At 46.0% G+C, this 10,605-nt stretch overlaps 1 long non-coding RNA gene across 2 annotated transcripts; it reads right to left on the bottom strand.

The window, feature by feature from the left end:
• Positions 1 to 1,539: 1,539 nt before the first annotated feature.
• LOC307205893 lies at positions 1,540 to 6,255 on the bottom strand. Of its 2 annotated transcripts, none has more exons than XR_013834165.1 (3): positions 6,120 to 6,255; positions 3,952 to 4,157; positions 1,540 to 1,820 (listed from the first exon to the last, which is right to left on the bottom strand). It is a non-coding gene; the product is annotated as an uncharacterized lncRNA (long non-coding RNA). The 2 variants fall into 2 exon arrangements; XR_013834166.1 differs by having other exon boundaries at positions 3,952 to 4,154; positions 6,120 to 6,253.
• Between the last annotated feature and the right edge of the window lie 4,350 nt (positions 6,256 to 10,605).

Genomic DNA, 10,605 nt, shown 5'->3' on the forward strand with positions numbered 1-10,605 from the left:
GTTTGCTCCTCTCTGCCCAGATGATGCCTGGTTCTAGGTGACAAGACTGAACCCTCCTGTTCAGGCTTCTATTCAGCCAGTGCCCCCTCCCAGTTGCTCCAAGCTCTCCTGAGCCTCCACTGAGGTTCTCCTCTCTGGGGGCAACAGGAGTCGGGGAGGGAAGGGTTGGCATCCCTGCTCCCTCTTTCCAAGCAACTGAAGTCAGGAAAAGAAGAAGAAGAGGAGGAGGAGAATGAGTTTGGATTTGATATCCCGTTTTATCACTACCCTAAGGAGTCTCAAGGGGACGCGAGTGGCGCTGTGGGTTAAACCACAGAGCCTAGCACTTGCTGATCAGAGAGGTCGGCGGTTCGAATCCCCACGACAGGGTGAGCTCCCGTTGTTCTGTCCCAGCTCCTGCCAACCTAGCAGTTCGAAAGCCCGTCAAAGTACAAGTAGATAAATAGGTACCTCTCTGTCAGGAAGGTAAATGGTGTTTCCGTGCGCTGCTCTGGTTCGCCAGAAGCAGCTTAGTCATGCTAACCCCATGACCTGGAAGCTGTACGCTGGCTCCCTCGGCCAATAAAGCGAGATGAGCACCGCAACCCCAGAGTCGGTCACGACTGGACCTAATGGTCAGGGGTCCCCTTACCTTTACCTAAGGAGTCTCAAAGTGGTTCAAAAGGGCATTGTCTTCTCCTCCAACTAAGATTATCAGCAGTCAGCCCCCCCTTGTTTCTTTCTCTCCCTCCTCTTGCATCACAGCCCACCAACCCAATCCCAGTCCTGACCACACTGTAGATTTAAATACCAGTAGCTCTGAAGGTGAGGAATTGATGTTCAGATACCTGATATTTTCATTAATTTGGTTCACAATGGAAAGGGAATAGGAGCCATGGAATGAATTAGACATGCAAAAGCAATTAAAAAGTACAAGGATTTATTGAAGCACTCAGTTGTATACATACCCCCAAGTAAGAGAGACAGGGAATCTTTGCATTAGAAAGTTACATATTTTTACAGTGAGGTATTTCTCCGAAATGATGGATTTGCCTGGGAGGGTCCTTTTTTAAAAAAAAAGTCATGGTACTTGGGATATCACACTGGGTAATCCAGTTCATCCCATGTTTAGTAAGATGGTATACAACACAAGTGCCTACACTACATCACCACTTGTTCAAATCTGAATTGGCTTGTCATTGTGACATCACCATACTGTGATCCCTGAGTGGTTGGGACTGGTGGCATGATCCCTTATTGGTTGGAATCACCTCCCAGAAAGAAGTAGCACCAATTCCCCAAGAGAGGAAAGGGCATTGAAGCAGGTGCAAAGAAATAGGGTTTGGAGTTTAAGGCAAAAATAAGTTAACCTGCTCCTGGCAGATGTTGTTGACATTCACTTCACATCAGTATCCCACCTGGATTGACGGAAGTGACATTTAACAGCATCTTGAGAGTCACAAAGTTCCCCATAACTGGCTTAAGGAAAATTCAACCAAAAATAAAATAAAATAAAGTTTACATGACATGCACTTTATAAGAGCAGAGCCTTTACAGATGAGCATTTTACATGTCCCATTTATTGTGTGTTTCGTAGACTGCATTGGGGACTAACATGGTTTGCAGGCCTGGCAGCAGGAGACTTTTCCATTATGAACATTGCTACACAGATATCCCCCTGGGAAAACCACTTCACAGCTTTGTGGCTGTATTCCTACTCGCGTCCCAAGACTTGATGACCCAGTCCATCCTCTGCAGGATCCAGTACGAGAGGGACACATCCAATTGTTTGGGGAGCAGCAAGACTTCGTAGCGGGAAGCATGTTGCAGCTGGCTTCCTTCTATAACAAGGGAAGTGCAGGGCAAGTCAGTCTCTCAACTCACCACATCAGTCAGAATTCTGGTTGGATTCTGGATTATTTGCCATTAACCTTGTGCAGGAGTTACTATGCATCCAGGTTCATTTAAATAAATAAATAAAAAAGTACCACACATAAAATCATAGAACTGTAGAGTTGGAATATTCATGCCTAAACAGAAGCTTAGGAAAGTGCGTTATGCTGAGTTATATCATTGGTCCATTTAGCTCTGCACTATCAGTTTAGACTACAGTGGTACCTCTGGTTGCGAACGTGATCCGTTCCAGAGGCCCATTCGCAACCTGAACAGAATGCAACCTGTGTCCGTGCATCTGCAAATGCGCGGGTCGCAACTCGCCATTTCTGCACATGACGTCATTTTGCACGTCTGCGCATGCACGAGTGGCAAAACCCAGAAGTAACCCATTCTGTTACTTCCGGGTCGCCGCAGGACACAACCTGAAAACACGCAACCTGAAGCAAACGTAACATGAGGTATGACTGTACAGGGTTTCAGGCATGGGACATTCACAGCCCTACCTGGAGATTGAGTTACAGATAGGTAGCCGTGTTGGTCTGCCATAGTCAAAACAAAATATTTTTTTTTCTCTTTCCAGTAGCACCTTAAAGACCAACTAAATTAGTTCTTGGTATGAGCTTTCGTGTGCATGCACACTTCTTCAGATACACAGATACTATGTATCTGAAGAAGTGTGCATGCACACGAAAGCTCATACCAAGAACTAATTTAGTTGGTCTTTAAGGTGCTACTGGAAAGATTTTTTTTTTTTATTTTGTTTTGACTATCTGGAGATGTTGTTGAAGTTTGACCTCTAGCACTGAGCTATCAGCTGTCTACCTCACCATGAGCCAGCTTCTGAAATGCAAGGTGCACTTTCACAAGTGCCTTCCCCACAACAGAACTCAGGCACGTCTGAAAGTATCCACAAGGATCCACTCCGGAGCTGTACACTGCAGAGCTGTGCAATTAACTGATGATAGTATTTCCTGATCACCTGATTGTTATTGACTTGGGGTGGGGAGTAAATAGCCAGGGATGATCTCAGGAATGAGCCGATTTGCAGTCTAAGCTGGTCGTGATGGCTATGCCCTGTCTCCACAGTTGGAGGCAGTCATGCCTCAGAAGACCAGTTGCTGGAAAGCACAGGAATGGAGAGGACTCTTGTGCTTGATCCTGCTTCTGGGTTTCCCATTGGGGCATCTGGGCAGCCACTGTGAGAGCAGGATGCTGGAGTAAATGGGTCACTAGCCTAATCCAGCAGGCTCTTCTTAGAACTTTAGCAGGTTCTTCTGTCTACTAACTGGACATTTTTAACACCACCATGGTGGTGATGTGGTTCCCTGGCTGGCTAGTATTTATTTAAGACACATGTTTACCACCTCTGTTAGAACTAGATGGCATGGACTGGCTGGACGAAGAGGATGAGGAAGGCTCAGAGCCAAGGAATTGGTGGTGGGAGAACAAGGAGAGGTCAGAGGGAGAAGATTGGGAGGAGGTGTTGGATGCCAAAGGGTTTAGTGAGCAGAAAGAGTTTGTGACAGGGAGCAGTTCATACTCCAAGACTGAAGCAAAAGAGGAGGTCTAAGGACTGCTGAAAAATCCTGGAAGTCTCTCTCTCCTGCTGCAACAAGCTTTCCTCCCCCCTGGTCTTCAAGAATTCACAGGGTAATGAGAAGAGCAGAACAGAGGTCAGAGGTGTTCAAGTGCAGTTTAAGACTGCTTGGGAAATATTCGGGAGTGGAGGCGCCTTAGAGAAGTATGTAAGGCAGGGACCTTCAGTCCTGGCAACTGCTCCATAGGTGCAAGACCTACTGGGAAGTGTTGTTGAGACCACTAGGCTGAGTTGTATGTTTGTTTCCCTGATTAAAGAGTTAACTTCACTGACAAGGAGACCTGCTTCCTTTATGGCTGACCTGTGTCAGATTCCAGCCGTGACACTAGGCCACAGTAGCCACAAATGATGGACATTGCAGATGGGGGTTAATCAAGTTGCAGTTGCTCAGTTGCTCTGTCTGCCTTCACACACACACACACACACACACACACACACACACACACACACTTCATCTCTGCCTTTTTGGTATAACTTACATAGTGGCAAGATATTCTGAAGGGTTCATTGGTGGTGCTGACTTGGGCTGGAGGGAGTGTGAGGGCACAGTGTCCCGGTTGGACCCGCACTCTGCTCTCAGGAGCAATGTCAACAAGCACTTCACTGTTGCTCCCATAAAATCCACCATCTCTGGAAACTCCTGGAGAAATGCAGCATGTCATCTTGTGGGACTTTCAGGATCCTACTGAACACAAGAGGGAAGGAGAGAGGGAGGGAGGGATGAAATGAAATAATCAAAGCCGTATTGTCTACTTTTGGAAACTCTCGGGGAGGGGGAATGAAAGTAGAGATTCGCAGAACCCATGTTGCAAAACAAGGACGAGGGACATCTGTGGCCCTCCAGATGTTGTTGGACTACAGGTCCCATCATCCCTGAACACTAGCTATGCTGGCTGAAGCTGCTGGGCAATGGAATCCAATGACATTATGAAACTACAACTCCCATCATCACTGACCACAGGCCACATTGACTGGGGTTAATGGCAATCCAAGAATATTATGGAATTACTCCTCCGTGCTCCTTAACCCTCCATGCATCACACCCTCCTTGAGCATTTCTTCCTGGCTAAGACATAGTCCTTGAACTCTGATGATGCCTCTTACTAGCCTGGATGGAGAACAGAGATGGGGTTATGAGACTGTGTAGAAACTAGCCTACTGCGCAGAAGGTAAGGTTTGCATTTGTTGCTTCAACAAATTTTGCCTGTGGTTCTACTAACCACCATGTGGCCCTCAGAATACTATCCAGGAATGAATGTGGCCCTCAAATTTCCCGACCCCTGTGATGGAGCAAGCTTTTTTGTCAACTCCCAATAAGAGCTTTGAGAAGAGAATGAGCAAAATAAAACTTACCCGGTGCTCTCAACTGTAGCTGCAGACAGACGTTATTAGAGGCACTGAATGATCTTCTGGGTTCTGGGTACTTTTATACAGGACTTTTCATGTGGAGTTTTAATTATAGGTCTTGGAACCATCCTTTGAAACTAAGCAGTGGAATTGGTTTCCAGGCTTTCTATGCATCCATTACTGGAAAGGGGTGTGATTCAGTGCTTGTGAAAATGTGGCCTATATTCTCAGTCAAATGTAGTAGAGCATGGCGGCTCACAGGGCACCTAACCTGAATTGCACAACTAACACTAAATTTATACCACTTGAGTCTGTTAATGTAGATCCATCAGATGTCCAGGAATGGTAGGCTGGGCATTTGTAGCATTGCTAACTCAGTCACTTCTTTACAAGTGGAGACTGTGCTACAGTTCTTAGCAACACTCTGAAACCAAGCCACAGTAAAAGCAATTAGCTTCCAGCAAGCTAGCCAAATGGTGCAGAATGCAATAAACTATTTCTATCATGGCCAGTCATTCATACATATAAGTAGGTCCTGGAGGACCAAAATAGAACTCCTAAGGTCTATGTAGGTCAGGGATGGAGGATGCTGTGGACCTTCAGGTGTGGCTGGACTCCACCTCCCTTGACCATGTTGTTTGGAGTTGATGGGAGTTGGAATAACACAACATCTGGAGGGCCACTGGTTTCCCACCCCTGACATAATGAGTTGCAGTTACAGATAGGTAGCCGTGTTGGTCTGCCATAGTCAAAACAAAATAAAAAAATTCCTTCCAGTAGCACCTTAAAGACCAACTAAGTTAGTTCTTGGTATGAGCTTTTGTGTGCATGCATGTGTATCTGAAGAGGTGTGCATGCACATGAAAGCTCATACCAAGAACTAACTTAGTTTTTTTTATTTTGTTTTGATAATGAGTTGCATTATGCTAAATCAGAATTGAGACCCTGATCTATCCACGGTAATCACACCCAGAGGTATCTCTACTCCAGGGGTGGGGGACACTTTAGATGTTGCTGGACTTCAACTCCCATCTGCCTCTGTAAGCATGGAGAGGATTTTACCCAAGGCTCACTCAAACTGGGAACTTATCCTGCAGGGGTAGCCATGTAATTTCCTCCATATATGGTTGGACATTCTGATCACCAACTGTTAATTAGTTCTGGTGGGAGTCGGAGTCCAACAGCATGGCCATTTGGGGAGAAGAATGACATCAGGAGCCATGAATGGATCTGATGACCTGAACCTTTCCATGATTAAGTCGTTTCCAGAGAACATCATAGTTATGCAAATTCCCCTCACCTTGTTGGTGGGTGAAAGTTGTGGTGCCACACAGCTCGCTGCTGGTGCCGGGCCATTTCGGACCCTCCCAATGGCCAACAGGAGATGTTCTCCTCTCCCTTTCTCTGTGGGGAAATTCAAATTTACCCACTTCTGATGACTGGTCTGTTAGCATTTCACTCCTCTGTTGCTGGATGTGTGATTGTTACATCACATGTCTGTGTTTACTTTCTAGGCTTGGAAAGCCTGAGAATGGAAGCTAGCCTTATCTCTTCCACTCTGTTGTGTTTTTGTACTTTTTACTTTCTGTTGTCTCTCGGAGCTGAAGTGAGAGACACCATGATCACTTGTCCTGTATATACTGCTTAATAAAAGCTTAGAATGAGCACACCGATCTCCGCTTTGTTTCTGCTAAACTCTGCTGAGTGTGCGTGCTCATAGGCATCTGCTATGTGTCACTGGAGCGTGCCAGGACTGATGATTTATGGGCGTCCCAGAGCTGTGCAACTTCAGGAACACGCCCAGACAAGTTTGTCTCATCTTGGGCACTGCGTGGACCCCCCCGGTGTATTCCGACATGGTCAATCATGGGTGGGGTTTAGGAGGCATAAGTGGTTACCGGAGGTTTCAGCTGGGACAAAAATGGCTCCCGGTCCTCCCTGCTGGCACTGAGCCTGCTGTCCTCTGTGGCCACAATTCATGGGCCCATAACCATTGTCAGGTGGTCCTACACACGAGTAGGAATCTAGCAGAGACACATGCCCGGCTGGCATGTTCTCTCCCTCCTGGTTGTTCATTCGGGAGATTCAAAATCTTTCTCCAGCTTGAACACCACAGTGGCTGATACCTTAGAGACATCAGCACACTTCAGGATCAGCACAGTATAGGCAGTCAGCGTACAGACTCAGTAGCACAGCATTTGGCTAAACTACGTTTATGTACACATACATACTTGGAGCATCGTAACTCAGCTCCTTCCTCTTCAGCATCAGACAGCAAAGAGAAAGAACAAAGGACAAATCACGGAAACACAGTAATACAAACATCCTGTCTGTGACTTCCCACAATGTGGAATGAAAGCATACACTGTCATGTGATAAAAACAATCCCATGACTGCAGCACGGGAAAAGAATCCTAACAGGGCAGAGCCAGGTGGAAAGTCTGTGCCACTTTCCACTTGGGTCTGCTCCTTCAGGATAAAAAGGGCCTTGCCTCCTAACCTGGCACTGTACCTGGCTTTTGGGCCACCTGCCCTCCCACCCTCATTTCTGTGCTTTATTTGTTTTTTCAGTTTAGTGTTTTGTTAATGACCTTGCTATGAAATTTTCCAGTCGCTGTATTTTGGGGCAAGGAAGGAATTTTATCTCCAGACAGAGTGGTTTGCCTCAAGATTTTTGCCTCCCTCTTAGCAATCGTCACAACTTTGGCAGTTAGGGCATTGGGTGGGATTAATAGTAATTAATTGGAAGGGTAGGTGTATGGCTTTCCATTCCCATCCCAGGAATTGGGATATCCTGTTACAAGGATCCTAGGGGATCTGGGTTGAGGGCCGTAACACTCCCCAAGGCTGTTCTGATGGGCTGTTGCTATTTGATGTAAGTCATAGGGCAATCCTTTCCCAGAACTGACCCCCTAGGAAGAAGTCAGCAAGCAGGTGGACTGAACAGAAAAATTACCCAGTGCCTGAGCCAAATCATTTACACCTGTAATCAGTAAAGTTGTGGCCTTTCTTTGATCCAATAATATAGCCCTGTGTATCTTTGTGCATGGTGGGAGGCAGCAGGTTGGGGGGTGCGTGTGGTTTCACTGCACCTGAGCGCACAATTGTTTTCCCTTTCACTCCTTGGAATGACTAGATCCCATAAAAGTATTAAAAGAAAGGACTCTTCAGAGTGTGCAATATCTACACCTTGTTATATGGGGCTGAGAATAGACCATGAGTAGCCAATAAAACAGAGGAGTTTTCCAGAAAAACTACTATTGCTAGTAATAATACAGAGAGGGAGAGAAAGAGAAAGGGAGAGAGATATGTGGTTTGTAGGTTATGGTTTATGAGAACCAGAGGAGGCAGGCATTTATTCTATGTGACACCCTAAAAGTATATATAAACGCTCAAAATTCAGAACTCTCCCAACAGATCACATCCTCTTCCACTCACTCCTCTGAATTTGTGCTTCTTGTGGAACCAGGTGAGTTTTGTGGAATGCATTTCCTTTTGCTTCTAAGCTACATGCAACCTCCAAACTCAGGGGAATTATGCCTCCAGTGTTTAATAGCTGGACAACAGCAGTAGGAGAGAGCTGTTTCCTCCATTCTCTAATTTGTGAGCATCTTGGAGACACTCGATTGGGGGAAGCAGGATGCTGGACTTAAAGTCTACTCATCCAACCTTCTCCTGTGAGATACTTTGTTCATGGATCGCTTGGGATTGTGCCCCAGGTCAATTCATCCAGTTCTCTTCTGTGAAGTGGTAAGGCATGGCTAGGTCTTCTGCTTTGGTAATATTTCCCCGTATACCTTACCTAGACTTCAACACATTCAAAAAAATGGAATGACAGACATGCACCCAACAGCCAAAGCTTCCCATCGTGGAACTTGTATTGTGTAAGAAAGCTGTAGCTGTTGGATTTGTGTATCTTGTATGACGGTTCAACTGACAGAAGATTAATGGTCAGGAATAGCAAAGGTTGGCAGGTAAGCCTACTTGCTTCGTGGGGGTGCTCTGATTTCCTACCCCTGCAGTGAATGCACAAGTTAAGGGTGAGACAAGCATGTTAGGATTATTTCAGGGAGACACACATCAATGCATTGAACAGATTTGTTCATGGATGGCTTGCGAGTGTGTCCAAGGTCCATGTATCCAATCATCTCCTCTGAAGTACTTTGACTGTTAACCTTCATGTGTGTTTCAGATCCCTCTCACTCACTCAAGATGGCCTGTTGTGGAACTTCGTGTGGTGGCGGGTGTGGTGGCGGATATGGCGGCGGATCTGGCGGATACGGTGGGGGCGGAGCTGGAGCCGGCAGTGGCGGAGTGTTGGTTGACACTGGCAACACCTCAATGGTGCACGTCCAACCCGGCGGTTGCTCCCTGACGGTTCCAGGACCCCGCCTCGTCTACCACTGCGACCCCCGAGTGTCTTGCCGCTGTGTGTGCGCTTCTGAATGCTGCCCACCCTCCTGCTGTGGCTCTGGGTCTTTTGGGGGTGGACATGGGGGCTCTGGCCCAGGCATGAGAGTTGACATGTGCTACCCAGGCTATGATGTGATCATGCCAGCAGGATTCCTGGTCAGCACTGCCCACTGTGGTAATGTCAACACTTCATGCTGTGAACCATGCTGTGGGCCATGCTAAACCTCAGCATGGAATCATGGAGCAACCAGGATGTGAAATGCAAGGCATGGACACACGACAATGATCATAGGCACAACCTCCAGAGGGGATGATTGCATACTGATCCTATTGAAACCAGTAGGTACAGAGTGCAATGAACATTTCTGGATTTCTTTCTCCTTTCAGAATATCTCACCATACATTGGACATCATCCTTTCTTTCCTCTCTGCTTAACCTACTGATCCACATATCTGCTCCAGTTTCTTTTTTATTGATGTGTCCTTTTAAACACACATGCACACACTCATTGCAATAGCTTTCTTTAATTGTGTCATAGAAACCATTTAAGCTGCACTTCTATTTACTGCATAACTTGTAGGGTTTCAGGAAGGGTTCCTTCCCATCTCCTACCTGGGGACGCTGAGGAATGACCTTGGGTTCTTGTGCATGCAAAGCAGATGTTCTACCATACTCTGTCCATTCAACATGCTAGATTTGACGTTGCTTGTTCTTTTGTCTCCAGGGACACGGTTGCTAGGGGATTCTAATAGAAAGCAAAAGAATTCGATAAAGGGTTTAAAGGTTTGTCCTGGTTTTAAAAGCAGCTAAATGATATTCAAAGAGTTGGGGAGAAGGATGTGTCAGTCAGAGACTGTTCTGTGGGATACTCCAAAAGGCATCTCCATGCGATGATGGAGCCACTGTCAGGGGGAGACACTCACAATGCTTACTTGCTTATTACATGGATGTATTGCTTATTCTATTCTGAAATTTGTAAATGCTCTCTTAGTTTCTTTTGTGTATTAAACTTTCACACAGCATAAAAACTTCAGTCTCGGAGCATCATTTATCCCAAGAATGGGGGAACTGTTCCTACATGTGGGCCACATTGCCTTGTGAGCAACTATTTCTGGTTCATTCATTTATTCAGTCATTCAATTCAATTCATTCATTCAGAGTATTTGTATCTCACTCTTCAGCCAAAAAGGCTCCCAGAGTGGCTTACACACCATCAAAACAAGATAGTCTCTACCTGCAGGCTTACAATCTAAATAAAAAGCAATGACACACAAGGGACAAGGAGCAATAGAAATATCAAAGCCAAAACAGTTTTGATTTCTAAACAGTTATTCCCATATTGACCAGCTGACACAATTAAGGGGCAGAAGAT

This window comes from Podarcis cretensis (assembly GCF_951804945.1).
Source record: "Podarcis cretensis genome assembly, chromosome: 16".
Lineage (NCBI taxonomy): Eukaryota > Metazoa > Chordata > Lepidosauria > Squamata > Lacertidae > Podarcis > Podarcis cretensis.